This window comes from Cricetulus griseus, chromosome 2, assembly GCF_003668045.3.
Source record: "Cricetulus griseus strain 17A/GY chromosome 2, alternate assembly CriGri-PICRH-1.0, whole genome shotgun sequence".
NCBI lineage: Eukaryota > Metazoa > Chordata > Mammalia > Rodentia > Cricetidae > Cricetulus > Cricetulus griseus.
The window spans coordinates 257,473,473-257,489,684 of record NC_048595.1 but is presented as its reverse complement, the minus strand read 5'-3'; the positions used below and the strand labels follow the sequence as shown (position 1 = coordinate 257,489,684).

At 41.6% G+C, this 16,212-nt stretch overlaps 1 protein-coding gene across 1 annotated transcript in view; it reads right to left on the bottom strand.

Moving 5' to 3' along the window:
- Positions 1-16,212, bottom strand: part of LOC100771719 (trafficking protein particle complex subunit 3-like protein) — a 47,189-nt gene that overhangs the window by 14,200 nt on the left and 16,777 nt on the right. The gene's annotated exons all lie outside the window — the stretch shown is intronic.

Here is a 16,212-nt window from a genome sequence, read left to right as displayed (position 1 = left end):
GCTGCATTGGGAGTGTGTGTTGGATATGGGGATACAGAGATTATGGATGAGATAAGGCAGAGGTGTCAAAATAAGGATAAATAAACCACTAAAAAAAAAATGAGTGACTCTCCTTAGCCCTTCTTGACTAGGTGTTTGCCCACTACTAAGTGTCTACTGAGACTCCAAAAGTAGATGGGACTCAGTCAATAGCCATGCGTCTCTTGGTTTGGGCCAAAGGTGGAGGCAGCAGTTGTACAAAAATAGCTTAGTGAGGAGAAATCACTGGGGCACATCTCTGCCACTCTCTACCTCAGAGCATTCCTGTATTCAAGACATCCAGAATTATGGATGCCTCATTCAAGGATATGCAGGCCGACAAGCCAGCACCCTGTACTTTTTGCTTAGTCAGTAGAAGAGCTGACCCTCCTACTCTGACCAAGTCACCGTGAGATGAGTCAGGTCTTCTTTCCTAACTCCAGGTCTGATTCCTGTAGAGTGGTATTTTGTGCAGGAGGTAAACAAGTTCAAGACACCTTATCTGTTCCCTCAACAGCCTTCGAGGGGGTGGGTGGAGACAGGGAGAGCAAACGGGTATCTGCTCTTTAATGTTCAGAGGGTGGGGGGTCTCCAGAGGTGGGGAGACAAAATGGTCTTAGAGGTGTAGAGAACTTCAGAAGTGGGAGCAGTTTGTATCATAAATGAAGTTCCCTAGAAAGAACCGCAAACTTAGGGAACATGTATGAATGACTTTCCAAAAAGAACCGGCTCAGGAAAGAGCCACTAGCACAATAGATGCAAGTAGATGGGGTTTCAGGTCAGCCCTACCAATCCTTTAGCAAATGCTGGGGCTTCTGCCTTGGCTCCAAAGGCTTCAGATGAGGCTGTGAGCTCTTCAAGTAAGAGAGCCCTTTTCCAGTACCAGGAAAAAAAATTCCCAAGCAAGGAGCAACCAACAATGGCCCAGGGTGACTTTCCAGGGAAGTTTATACAGGAACAACTGGGAGATCATCACCCTGTAATTAGGTACTGCAAGTGGCAGCAGTGTCCCCTATGTCTGCTGTGAAGCTTTCCTTTAGACTTAGAAATGATGCGGATAGACGACATCCCAGGACCCACCCAAGCCCAGGCTCACTGCCTCTTCCAGCTTCTAATTTCCCTGAAGCCACAGCAACAAATGTGGAAAGTCGCCTCTCCTGCCACAGCTGCTCTAGATAGGGCACTCTGGGAAAGGATGTGATGCCTTCCCAAACAAGGGATCAATGTAAGACAATTCAAAGATGCTTGACTTTCTTTTGTCTAATTTAATTATCCCATGAAAAACTAATCACAAATATGTAAGGTTTCTGGTGCATTCCTAGCTTTCTGTTCAGACTCAATTAATAAGCCTCATAGTTTTAGGGTGTACCCATATTATTTATTTCTAATGGAAATGGAAAAAACTACTTAGCAAAAATTACTAAATAAGTCTTGATAGACAAAGATTTTCATATATTACACCCTTAGATTGAATATTTTGCATATTTTATATGTTCTCAAACTATGTTTTTAAAAGTATACACTATTTTTTCTCTTTTTTGTATTTTTGTTTGTTTGTTTGAGATGTCCTGGAACTCACCCTGTAGACCAGGCTGGCTTCGAACACACAGAGCTACCTCTGCTTTCTGAGTCCTGGGATTAAAGGCATGGGCCACCACCGCCCTGCCACTATTTTCTTCTTATACATGTAAAGCACTACTTAGTGTGTATGCATCTAGTAGGAAACTGATGAAGCTATCCACTTGAAATGTGGCACAATAGTTCAAAGCCCAATGATCAGTGGTTTACCATAAATACTGGTTAAAACTCTAGGAGTCACCAGATGGCAGAAAAATCATACCTTTCCTCCCATGGGTCATTTCAGATATTTCAACTACTAACTGTAATTAACTTTTTGTCACTACAACGAATACTTAAGACAGCTTCCAAAAGGATAAGGTATGTCTTGGCTCATAGTATTCCGAGTTAGCATTCATGACAGACCTGTCCCACTTCAGGCATGTGGCAGGGTAGCTTGTGAAGCATAACAAAGCCACTCACCTCAGGAAGCATTGGGAATGAAAGTAATGGGCTGTGCCCCCCATTCCCACTCAGGGTGTGCCTTATATAACCTAAAGTCCTTCTGCTATGCCTCACCTGTTGCCAACACCACCTCCAAACTGTGAAAGAGTGGAGATCAAACCATTCCTGGACCTTTGAATGAAACACAGATGATGACATAGTGGCCTTATCGTACTCAGATTTTTGTGTTCCTGAATTCTCTAAGACAGGTTTCTTAATTTCCCTCTTTGTCTTCTGTTATACAGGCTAGAAGATATTTAGTTTCTTTGTGGGTGAGACTAGGATCTGCCTCTTTTACAATTCCAAAGTCATTAAGAAAAAGCATTAAGGCTGGATCTGAAGCCCTGTTTGTTAGTGTAACTCAATTTTGCCCGTACTTTGTAATAATCTGAGGCTTTGAAAATCTCAGTGTCTGGCCCATGCCACATATCCTGATGTATTTTTTATTCTTGGAACAAGACCAAGAATGTGGGTTTTGAAAAGTACCCACACAATTGTTTCCAGGGAACTCATGGTAATGATTGGGACATGTAATTGTGATACTTGCAATACTATCTAGTTTTCGAATAGTGACTTATGACCAGACCTTGTGTCTCCAGATAGGGGAAAAGCCCTAATTAGAAATATTTGACAATGTCCATTGATGCAATTTTAAGTTGCCAATGTAATACCATTAAATGAATAGGTAAGAAGAAATAATAACTGTGTTTGTTTGTTTGTTTGTTTGTTTGTTTGTTTGTGACATGTAGCCTAGATGGCATTGAACTCACTATGTCACCAGGTAACCAAAGTTTACCTTGAACCTCTGATTTCCTTGCCTCCACCTTCTGAGTTCTGGGTTGCAGACCTATACCACCATACCTAGTTTTGTTTTGTTTCTTGGAGGTACATAGTTCTAGCCAGTTCAATTTTAGACCGGTTTTGGCACACTTGGGCCTCAGTTTTACAAAATCTAATATCTGCGTGTTAACCAGGGTTTTTCAGTGAAACAGAATCAACAGCATCTGTATGCATACATATAGATGTATGAGAAGGCATTTGCTGTGGCAATTAGTTTACACAGTTATGGAGGCTGGAGAGTCTCACAGCAGTCCATTTTCAAGCGAGAGAATTAGGGAAGTGGGTAATATGGTTTGTGCAAGTCCAAAAGACCTGGGAAACAGAGAAGCTGATGTTAAAACTCAGTTTGAGGTCAAGGGACAGAGAACCCGGAGGTCTGGTGTTAAAGGACAGGAGATGGATGTACCAGCTCTTCAGGAAGAATGGAAAGAATAGAGTGGGTAATGAAGACAAGGACAGAAGGCAATGAGGAGGTATTGACAGTAAGCTAATTAAGGGGAGAGTTAGAGAAAAATGCAAATATATCACTCATCTGTCTTTTTTTGTATTTTCCAAGCCATTAGTGGATTGGATGGGGCTCACTTGCACTAGGTGAGGGAGGACTTCTATATCCAGTCTGCTAGTTCTATCCAGAAACATGTTCATAGACGTACTCCAAATTAAGGATTTATCAAATGGCTATTAGTCTACTCAGGTTGACATCCAAAATTAACCATCACACATGGTAAATGAAATAGTATTAATAACTCCAGATGAAAGATGGAACCCCTTGATCTTCACACTAAGGTCCCTCCTCAGACCTAAGCAAGCAAGCAACAACAAAAATACAAGAGAATATGATAGCTGGATCAATACAAGGTGTTGCAGCTTGTTTTTGATCTTTTGCAGTCTCCAACGATCTGCTAAAATCAGCCACCATGTACAAAGTCCAAGTTAGACAAGTAGAGAGAAATTAACAGAGGGAGAGGAGAATGTGGATTAGATGAGGGCAAGAGAGAAGGAACCTAACAGACCCATTTGTTCCAGTCATTGTAAATCAGCAGGTAAGCCAGGGAGTGGAGACCTTTTGGAAAGTCAGGTCCTAATATAGCAGACATGGCATGAAAAAGAACCAGAAAGCTTTGAAAGGTCCTCGATGTAAGACCCTCACCAAACCAGTACAAGCCATTCCTGCACATTTGAGTTAACCCATATGGGGCTGTTACCTGTTCAGATTTCTGACCCAGGAAAAGCATATGAGCAAATAAATACTTACTGTGTTAAATGACCAAATTTGAGGGCAACATGAAACAATACATAGCATGAACTAAAAAAAACTACCCACAAAAATTTAATTTATACAAATATCCTCTCCTACTTTTCCCTTGACATTCTCTTCCTTAGGTTCCAAGAAGTACCATAACCCATGAGTCACGATTGAATAAACATAAATTAGTGCCTCTCCAAAAAATCTCCACCTAGGCTTGAAACACATTTTCAAATTACTTTTGGTTAAATTATGTCTAAAAAGAACACAGTGCTGAGGGTTAAATTCCATTTAAACTAAACATAATATTGGGAAGAATCACACACTAAACTATTGTTTGTCATTAATACCTGAGTCAAAAATGGGCACTGGGGGGGGGGGTTACAGGGTAGGTTGGTTTTGAGTGAGTTGGAGACAAATGGACTAGCCTTTATCTTGTTTCTCCATGCATTGTCTCAAAATCTCAGCACCAGCTTTCAGGGGGAGCTTGTTAGCAGTTAGAGCCAGACTCCACACCTGCAGGATCAAGCCTGCTCTGAAAGCCCATGGGTGACTCCAATGCAAGTTAAATTTGAGCTTAGAGAGGAGTTTCTCAAACTTAGCCGACACTGAAGTCATCTGGAAGGCTTAGTGAAATGTAGCTTGATGGAATCCTTTTCCAAGTGTAGGAGTCAACAGGTCTAGGGAGAAGCAAGATGAGCTGCGTTTCTAGCAGGTTCTCTGACAGTGCTGATGTTACTGGTTCAGTGACCACATTTTGAGAATTCAAGATAGCTCCAAAGTATGGAGCCAACCATTCTAGGGAAGGAGACTAGATAGAATCTATAGATTAGGATTCTGCCTAGATCACACACACACACACACACACACACACACACACACACACACACAGTTTTGTTATATCAACCTGTCCAAGAACTTGGGGTTCTTTTCATTTGTCCAAGGATACTCTTGGTGTTTTAGAAATGTTTTAAAGCTTATCTCACATAAGTTTCTTGCAGGATTTCTTTGTTAGTGTTCTTTGTTGCTATTCTCAATTGTGTCTCTTTCCATTATATCTTCAAAGGGGTTGTTATTTGAGTGCACAAAAGCCATTATTTTGTGCCATTTTATGCCCCTTATTGATCTTTTTATTGCCTTTCGGGACTAGAAAAAGAAACCTTTGCAACTCCTAATGACATAATGGATGTAGACAATAAATATTAAATTCTAAACTATTAGGTGAAAACAAGAGAGCCAAATCCTGTGCAACTTAAAGCCACTTATCTGCAGTAGCATCCTCAAAAACCAGCAAGCAGACATTTGGTATCTTGGCATGCAAGGTAAGAATTAGGCACACAGTACCACTAAAAATGAAACCTATCAATAATTGAGTTTATAGGGAATGGTAGCAAAATAAGGCTAGGTAGTTAATATAATAAGTAATTAACCAGACACATTCCAATTTAGATGATTCTGCTTTGCATTTGGGTCTGAAATGCTTTCCAAAGATGCCTGTACATAAGATGCCAGCTTACGGTGCTGTTGGAAGGTGGTGGAACCTTTAAGAAATAGTTCCTAATGATTCTTTGAGGAATGTGCTTGAAAGAGATATTAGGACTCTACACCTGGTATATTCTTGTTAGTAGCACAGTATTTGCCTATATTCTGAAAGGCATTTAACATCTGATGTCTGTAAAATAGGCTTCCAGATAGGTAAGAGTTTCTGGACAAGTTCTACTCTTTCATGATGGAAAGCCATTTCCTTTAATCTCAGGCGAATTGACTTGGTGAGTTCCCCTCCTTATGCTCTTGCTTTGTATCATTCATAACCAAACTGCCGCTCTGTCCCTGTTGGTATTTTGTTAACTTTTAAAACTTAGCTAATATTGTAGTGCTGTATTTTGTTCCACCTAAATTCCTCAAGCATACTTGTGGGGATGAGTATTGGTATTTCCACTTTTCACAAAATGCATTAAAACTCAAAAAGGTTAACATGGTTAGTCCCCTGTTGAGGTATAGGAAATGAATTTGTCAGATGGATAACTCACATGCTGCTTTCTCATGTTGCTACCTTAAAAGTATGTGTTCTCGTTTGCAATGTGGAGATCTTGCATAGTACCATCTTTCCATTTGCAACCTTAAATTATGTGTGTTAGCACATGGGTGCCCAGTGAGCGACGTTCGGATACGTTCCTGGAATCAATGTCTGTCTTCAAGTGTCTTGGCCTGTGTCAGGAGCACTGGGCCCTCTGCATCCGGTGTCTGGACATTTGGACAGTTATGCTCAGCTCTGCTTCTACTGTATTAATGAGGCTGTTTGTTCTTGCTACCTTAGTTAGAAATGACAACTGGTAACATTTACATTGGGAAGAAGTTCATAAAAGGTTTAGAATTCTCCCTAGACCTTAAATTTTATATGCTTACCTTTATCTGTCTCACCAGCTCATTTTTCATAATTTCCCAAATCTGTAGCTGTTTCAATACCAGAAGGAAATATTTATAAACCGTAATGCTATATACATTATAATGACAACAGATTCAATGGAGAAAATTGATTAATTCACCTAATTACAGTCAGTGGATCATTTCAAAGAAGAGGACAAAATGAGAACCTGGTGCTAAGGACAAAACTTCCACGTGTATTTATCCTTGGTAGAGTATGTAACCTAAGTCCTGGAACCTGGTGACAGGTTGCATTGTAAAAACATTGGAACCCTAGATGTCAACATAAAGAAATGTGATCTTCAATAATGCAAGCTCTGATGGTTTAAACAGGACAGGGTTATTTCTCCCCAGGGCTTCACTGGAATCTCCACAGTGGGAGGAAGCATAAGGCACAGTGATTAGGGCTTAACAAAAGTTTTATTCCTTAAACAGTTGGCTGACTTTTCCTTCACTGACCATGCATGTGAAGAAAAGCACCTAAAAAAAATGTGTTTCTGAATTAGTGTTTGGACAGATTCCATCACCTTTGGAGCAGATGTGTAGAACATGTGGCTGTCGTCCTCCTGCTCTGTGATCCACCCACCTCCAGGAGCACGGGACAACATGCTTCCTTTCAGCCCAGCTCTTCGTCCTGTGCCACATCTTTGGAATGTTTTCTCTCTTTACTCCAGTGCATCTTATTTTATTAGTGTATTTGGAGTGGCTAAAAGGCATGACATAAGAGTTTCACCTCTCTTCTATAGCAGTTGCTCCACAGTGGCATGGGACACAGTTGCTCTGAACACGAATACTCATTAGAAACACAAGGGAACATTTAAAGTGTTCTATTGCATTTGTCCTGTCAAGAGACCATTACTTAACTGGTCAAAAGTTAGCCTGGAGCCCTGGACTTTCTGTAATTCTCAGGGGGTTTTCCAGGGCAGCTGTAGCTGAGAACCGCTGCCTGGAGTTCCGGGGGAGTTTGGGGCAAGTCTGGACCAAGTTTTCCTTTTGAAATGATTATAAATCCAGACCAGCAGGGATGGCCCAGAATTCAGTTGGTCTTCCCTGTGTCTCTGCTTCTTTATGTACAGAAAGCTCTGCAAAGTTTTGTTTCTCAAACTATTTGTTCCCTAGTTTTCATTTCTTGATAAAGAAATTCATTATAAATAGCTCTGCTGTTGAAATGCTTCCAAAGCTGTTACTATTTCCAATCCACAGGAGTAGATTTTGAGGCCAAGCCATATTTCCCAAGTGTGCCGCTGTAGCTCGTTGTCTTTTGAGTTAAGGGTATCTGCACATCAGGGACAGAATGCCACTTTGACCTTCCACGTTGTTTTTAAAAGCAGGAGATGGGCTTCCTAAACAAAAGATAGAGGCTAAGGAAACTCTCCAGACTTCATTATTTTAACTATCCCCCTCCAGCCTCATTGCCTCATTTACTTGCTCTTTGGCAACATACTAGTCTTTTCTAATTAGTATGTAAGCATTCAATCCTTTCGTTCCCCATTACTTAATGCAGGCTACCATGCATTGTAAGACTTTTGCTTAAATAAGTTCAGGTGCTTTGTGTAATGATGTCAATTATAACTCAGGCTCAATGTAAAACAACTAACCAGAAAACCTAAGGGCTTAGATGTGAAGATTTGGTTTCCCTGAAAATTTTTTTTGTCTCATTTTATGTTACTATTTCCAATCCACAGGAGTAGATTTTGAGGCCAAGCCATATTTCCCAAGTGTGCCACTGTAGCTCATTTTATGTGTTGGATTGAGAGAAATTAAACATTATAAAAATAAGCAAAAACCAACCAAACAAACCAACAAAACCTGGAGCTAGAGAGATATCTCAGTTGAGAACGGGCTTGCTGTGGCATGAAGACCTGAATTTGAGCCCTGGAACCCACATAAAAATGCCAGACATCGTGGTGCACACTTAATTTCAGAGCTGGGGAGGTGGAGACAGGGAGGTCATGGGGCTTGCTGGCCAGTCAGTCCAGGCTACTCCGTGAGCTTCGGGCCAACGAGAGACTCTTTCAGGAAAAACAATGCTAATGAGTCTTAAGCAATGATGGAAATGTCCTCTGGCCTCCACATACATGCGCAGAGGTGTGCACACATACACAAAGACACATGACTGAATACATGTGCATCCACACAGTCATGCACAGGTAGTGCCTGCACACTAAATAAACGAATAACACTAAGAGGCCCCTATGCAAGATGAGGCAGCCTCGTTTACAGATGCTGACATGGACCATCTGAAACTTCCTCTACTGAATGCTTGGTAATAGAGCCAAGGAGAAGGTGCCCAGAGGAAGCCTGACTTACTGTGCAAGACCTGGTCACAAACAGAAGGGGAGGACAGATATTTGTCAATAATGTGAAAGGAAGCAGGGCTTTTGTTTAGGGTCTTTCAGAATTCACTGACAATCAAGCCTTAGCAGATACTTCTGTGACCAAAGAAAAAACACTGTCCTCAAGTATAATCATTGCAGTTTAAGGATAATTTGAACCCTAACAAAGCTGCTCAGACAGTCTCTAGGCTCCTCCCAAATCTGAATTCCCAAGCCCATAGCCCTCAGTGGCTGCACACACATACTTCCCACAAGAAACAATTTCGCACATTTCTCTTCTACCCATCCCTTACATGCAGAGCAGAACAGATCAAGTGTATGCTAGATTATATAACAGGTTTTTTTCCTATTTAATAGGAGAAACTTTTAAGTGGCTACATATTTTTTAAGTTGCTTCTTTTTAGTAGCCTATCTACCACATTCCTAGCCTAAAAAGTAAAAATTCTTAAACTATTTTACGAGCCGGTTTGGTTGTTAATACTATCAATGTTCAAATATTGAAAACTTTATGACCATAAAGAATTTTTCTTCCCTTTTAATTTATTTCTACTCCCTTTCTTCTCTGCCCAAAAATGTTAAGTAGGAAAGCGGCCCGACATTTAGCGAGCACTGATGCCAACCTCCTCTGGAATGCTGTGTTATGTTGGGCCGTGACTTCTACGGAATTCAATTCCCATTTACCAAGGGCTCCCACTTATTTTAATATATGTTAGGAAAAAAAAAAAAGAAGAAGAAAGGCAAGCCGCTCATTTAGGATGTGACTTAGGCTTTGCCAAATAGCAACTGCCAAAGAAGATGCTAAACTTAACTTAATCTGATTAGCATCCAGTTTTTCCAGTTGAAGAATTAGAGGAAGTGGGGAACCCAGCCCAGGGTTAGAATGTGGTATACATGATGCTTCAGCCCTTGGACCTGCTTTGTCTGCATTGTGCTGAGAAGCGCTCTCTCTGACTGGGCCTTCAGTTTCCATCCAGTTGTGACCCTGTGTTCTCCACATCTGTATACTCTCTGTATAAACAAATGAACTTCTGCTCCCTGCTTCCCTGGCCCCTCCCCAAGTCCTCAGCTCCATGCATTGTATGGCTTGCCTGGGCTTTAAACTCTCAACTCTTGGTGTTACCCCAGCATCTCATTTTCTATTCCAATCTTGGGCTGCAGGAGAAGCACATGGAATGGCGTATGGTTTCTACAAGTTTTTCTCGTATAAGATATAGTGGCAAGACATCCAAATAATTTAAGATCTGGGGTGAACTCTATGAAATAAGTGGTAACCTCCATACCCTCTTTCCATCTTTCTCATTAACAGGTTGTCCTGGATAGACCATTGAGTTCCCAAGATGGATAGGTCTGAGCAGTGTGGAAATGTTCTGTGTCTTATGTTCATATCTGCCCTAGGTAGTTAGTTATGAGGGGGAGTGAGAGTCCCCGCTAAAAGACAGGGGTCACATTGTCACCTGGAGAAGCTGACAGCTAGGCCACAGTGATGTGCTCCCAGCTCTGATGAGATGACAGCAGAAGCAATGGGTCATGTTTTGGGAAAATCATTAGCAAAAATCAGTTCTATACATCAGTAAGAGATTTTAACAAACAGAGAAGCAGAAACAGCATGGAAACAAAGAGGTCCTCTTGGGTCCAAGCCATCCCAAATGGCAGTGCTGCTGAAAGTGTCTTAAATGACAGCTTGGGACCAACAGAGGCAGGACCCTGGCTGGCAAACAGAAGGGCTGTTATCATGTAAACAGAAACCTAAACTCAACATTCCTCAGGAATCTCATGAGACAGGTTCCTGTGTGTCAGGAAGTCTATTGCTGCCTGTATCTGCCCCCAATGGTCAACCACCCTAAGCACCTCTAGTTTCTGATGAACTTAAAGAGCTCCATGCTAGCTCCCAGGCTCTCCTGGGCTGTACCCCTCCCTCCTCCTGCTGCTACCTGTCCCCATAGAAGTGACAAAGCTTTTCCTGCAGGGTGCAATCTTCTATTCTCTGGCAGTTTGGGTTCCACAATAAGCTTTTCTTTCTACCCACAGAGTGGTCTAATTTTGGTGGTTTTGCTGTGCCTTACTGCCAGGTTCCAGGTTCTCTTCTGCATCCTGCTGACTACATTCCTTAGTATGTCCCTTAAGGTAAGTTGTAAGGTGTGTGTGTGTGTGTGTGTGTGTGTGTGTGTGTGTGTGTGTGTGTGTGTAAGAAAAAGAGAAATTTAAAAACAAAAACAATAAAAAAAGAACCACCCCAAATATGCCAATGTCTCTGACTTGAGCAGTCTGGTTCAAATTCTTTTTATCTGGGCAGTTTTCCTAGTCACATAAAAAAAAAAAAAAATCAGGTCATCTCAGGCAACATCATTTGAAAAGAACACAGAATGCCCACAGACAGGACTGGAAAACATTTAGGAGAAAAAAGAAAAAGAAACAAAGAAGAATCCCATAGAACTAGAGGAACAAGGCAAGTTTGTATGCTTACTTCCTTTGTAAACTCCTAAGAACACAGCCTGTCCCCTGCATCGCAGCATCACTTAGGAGACTGTCTGCCCCTCTGCTCTCAAGCATCCCTTGGAGTTTACTGTTCTAAAAACTGTCTGCCCCACTCCCACTAATGGTCTAAAATACTTACTTTCAACAAACAATTTGGTTTCACTTGGATTGCTTCCTAAGGGATGCATTTAAAAAAAAAAAGATTTACTTACTTGATCATTATCTGCAAAACACATAATGAGGGCAGTTCTCTCCACTGCAATACCTCAGGGTAAGCACCAATGTCGCCCGCTACACTAAGGTTCCCTGCATAGTCTAGCCTGAAATAAAGGAAACAGCCATCCCTGAAATGAATAAAGTGGACAGGGGGCTCTGAGGAGTAAGAGATTTATTTTACTATTTCCTAGGCAAGAGGAACCAATGGCTTTGCTTCATTTGGTAAATCTCAGAATGATTTTAATACCCAAGAACTCTTTCTGAGGGATTCCCATGATGCCATGCTCTGCCTCATGACCCTGCCATTGTGGTTATGCTAAATGGGCTGCTGTGGACATTTGAGAGCCTGGCAGTCAGTCTATTGTTTCTCTAGGGCTCTGGGAATGACCCAGCATAAACTTTATCCAGGGGTCCCATGATTGAGCGGGCAGATTAGAGATGTTCTTTTCAGACCTCCAAACATGCGATACACAATGACGATCACAGCAGATGACAGACTGGACAGGAGACAAGCAATACCCAGGAGAAAGAGTGGTTCTTGCTGCACAAACAAAGTGGCCTGAATTCAAAGCCTGGAAAGGGGAGGGCCAACTCTTCAAAGTCGTTCTCTAAACTCCGCATGGGTCTCGGCATTGACATCATGTGCACACACACACACACACACACACACACACACACACACACACACACACACACACATACCACATATGCACGCATACATATTTTAAGAGAGGGCAAAAGCTCCAAAGTAGAAAATCTGTGTGGCACCAGAAACATAGAAAAAAAAGAAAGAAGGAAGGAAGGAAGGAAGGAAGGAAGGAAGAAAGAAAGAAAGAAAGAAAGAAAGAAAGAGAGGAAGAAAGACAAAAATACCAGTGGCTCCTGCAAGAAGAGACAAGCAGCTGATGGATGAGTCACTGAAACAGAAAGGGACTGAAGCAGAGAGTCACAAAGGCCTGACAAAACTGATGGAGCTGTTCTCCAATTCTGTTCTTGGGGCCTGAATTTTTACATCCCAAGACATAGTTCAGTAAATCCTATGACTTGACAAACCCTAAGGCTATCAACTGGAAGAGTCTGTCTACCGCATTTTGTCTCCATGATAAGTTTTAGGATACATGTCAAACGTTTTCCTGCATAACATGAAATATAATTAGTAATTACTTAATTACCTATTTAATGTTTACATTTTGTAATTGTGGTTGACCTCAGAGTGGAGGAATGAATCTCTCTGTCTTCTGTAATTTTCCATAGTCATATAGATGGCAGTGGTAAAAATAAACATTTTGATGAAATTATCAAGATGAATTCATTATTTAATGAGAACAGATACTTTCCTTTCCTGGATTCTGCTGCAGTTTAAATCTTGCTACTGTAGTTTGTTCCTGCGAGCTACCAGGTATGTCAACATAGTAAATATTGCTTGGATCAGAGGTAGGAATTAGGGTATAACAGGCAAGAGTGGTAATCTTCAACTATAGATTAATGTGGACCACAACTCCCTTTCCTTCTGTGTCTGAACAAAAGAGAAAAAAAGATACCCTGCATGGGTGTGTGACTTTTCAATTTTTTCCTGAGTTCACGTTAATAACACTTAATGAAGTACATAATGTGTGGCATAGCAGGCTGAACACCAGCAATGCTGGGCGATTTCCTCCCTTTGAAAAGCTTACTCATATAATAGAGAAATGAAATTGCCTAGAAATGAAAGATTTCACTGGACAATACAATAATGTGCCAAATGAAACAAAGCTTACATGCACCATAATAATAACTTGGAGAGCTATTTTCTTTAACCAGACTCTCATGTTGATGCCTAGCCTACCCTCACTGGCTCAGGACATCCTCCCACACCAACCTGCTGAGGAGCTGGGACTATTAACCTGACCACTGCACCAGCTATGCCCATTCTTCCCAAGACATTTTTGTGTAGCAAGATGGAGAACTGAAATACATAGGAAAGAAACTAACCAACAGAGAAACTTTGGAATGTCAAAGGCAAATTAACCATTTCTCAGATTGGTTAAAACCTTATACCAAAATGTATACTATTGTTGCTCTCTTTCTTTTCAAAATGAAGATGTTTAAGGAGGGAATCACAGGTTGCCTTTCCTCTGTAAGCTGGATCTTTCCTTACTTATCTCAACACTGTAACTCCTGTCCTACAAGCTCCGTTTCACCCTTTGGCCACCATGAAACTGACAGATACTTCAGAAGGTAAATCTGGCTTAAAACTCTATGATGCACTCACACAATCATGAAGTCTAAACCCGGGGCTCACACCACACTTGCTATAGACTCTATCTGCCACTGTGCCTTGCAAGTCACATCCTAGGTCTTACAGAAAAGAGAATACACATCCTGGGGTTCTTGACCATTCTACCATGTAGTCACACCTCTAACAATAATAAAATGGACATTGGAATTAATAGCCATGAGAATGATTTAGAGAGATAATTGGTTGTGGTGAACCATAAGTTTGCTTGGCCTAGCTGCCTTGAGAGGCATGTGTCATAGGCTTTTCAAGTTAGAGTCCATGGCTCCTGTGGCACAATGGACCTTTCAGTTCCTGAGAGATGGAGGCACTTCCTCAGGCAATGGAGTGTTCAGGCTGTGTCTTAGGTTTTCTATTGCTGTGAAGAGACACTGTGACCACAGTAACTCTTATAAAGGAAAACAATTGTTTAGTCCATTATTGTCATGGTAGGAAGCAAGGCAGCATGCAGGCAGACATGATGATATAAAAGAATCTGAGAGTTCTTACATCATAGGCAAGAGGAAATGATCTGAGAGACTGTGCATGGCTTGAGCATATATAAAGCCCCAAAGCCTACCTCTACAGTGACATACTTCCTCCAACAAGGCCACATCCCTTATTAGTGCCCTTTGGGGGCCATTTGATTTCAAACCACCACAGGCTGCATTATGTTTCTTCTGTATGTTCTCTTAGTAGTCAAGGAAACATGGAGACTTGACAGGACAATTGGTCTTAGACATTAATCTTGTAACCATGTGTAGCTTTCACTCTTCATTATATCCTAGCAACTACAACTGTATTGAGCCTGGCAATTGCCATTAAATTCTGTTTCTGAAACAAGTCTAAAAGTATGATTGCTCTCAATAATATTGTCACAGGCTCAATTGTGCTGTGGCTTCCTCCAACCTGGCCTAATTTCATTCCTCAAAGCTATATCTGGAGACCCTGGCCCAGTCAGTAAGCATGGGTGCTTACAATTGGATATTAGAGTTGAGAAATTCATAGACACCAGAGGCAGTGGCTATATTTGACAAATTCCACAATGTTTAGTAAAAATTCCTTATTTCTGAAGAAAAGTTTATTGATTGAGGCCATAACTCCTAGGTCTACTTGCTTCCAGGGCAGGCTCCTGGAAAAGGAAGAAGGGGTTGGGTGTGGGGGGCTTCCTTTGCTCCTCCCATCACCTAGCTTGAGTTGCCAGAGAGTCATGAGCTAGTCAGTGTGTGAACAAACAGGTGAAGTGAGGTCAAGTGTAAGGCTGCAAAAGTAATAGGTGCCATTGCAATGGCTATAGAAATATTAATGGCCCATGCTTTCTGTGCTTTCAGCTGTCTCTGGTCTCAAAAGCTACTCTCCACAGATAGCTCTGGGAGGCTCCATCTAGAACATGTAAGCATCCCTCCATTACAAGTAGAAGATGCAATAGGAACAGATGAAGAGGCATCTGCTCTGGCTGATCCTTTCTTGGTTTGCACCCACCTTGGTAACTGCTAGTACATGGAATGTCCACCCTTTCTAACATGCCAGCTTCAGAACTTCTTAAGGAGGAGTTCCTATAGGCTGGTTTTGCCTCATAGTTCCCTGCCTACCTGGTAAGTAGCTGTTTCCTCTGCATTTGAAACACTTCCTCCTGGGGGAGGAAGAGGGCCAAAAGGCTCATGGAACTCAGAAGAAACTTCTGACATAGTAAGCTCAAGGGGTCCTTCCCAAGAACACACATGTGTGCACGCGCGCACGAACACACACACACACACACACACACACACACACACACACACACACACACACAAATCTTGTGTTTGGAGGCTGCATCTTTCAGTGGTATAGTTGCCTGCAAGTCTGTAGGAGCTCCATTGATGTAGCCTTTATGAGTCATCATCCATGCTGGGCTCTTCTTGTGATGTAACTGCCCAAGTCACCCATGCTCCTGTGTGAAACCTCTTACCCATGCCCCTGTAAGTCCAATAAACACCTTGCTTCACAAAGTTGCATTTGGATGATATCTATAGTGTACATATGTTCATGTCTCCCCAGAAAAGTCATGCAGTCTCCCCAGAAAAGTCGTGCACCATAGCCACCATCAGCCTCAGCCTGGACACTCGGCAATCTTTTCTACTGTCTGTGGTCTCAATCTTCCTTCAACCCAATTTGAGCTTCGGCCTTTCTTCCTTCAAACTGTGTCTTTTGTTTGTATATGCTTTCTTACCCCTAGGTTCTTTGATATGTGTTGTTCTTTCCTTGGTAGCTAATCCCTGTAGACAGTTTTAACTTCTTTTTTTTATATTTAGCATTCCTTGGTGGAATCATTGGATGGTTTTGTGTCCTCTTTCCTAGCATTT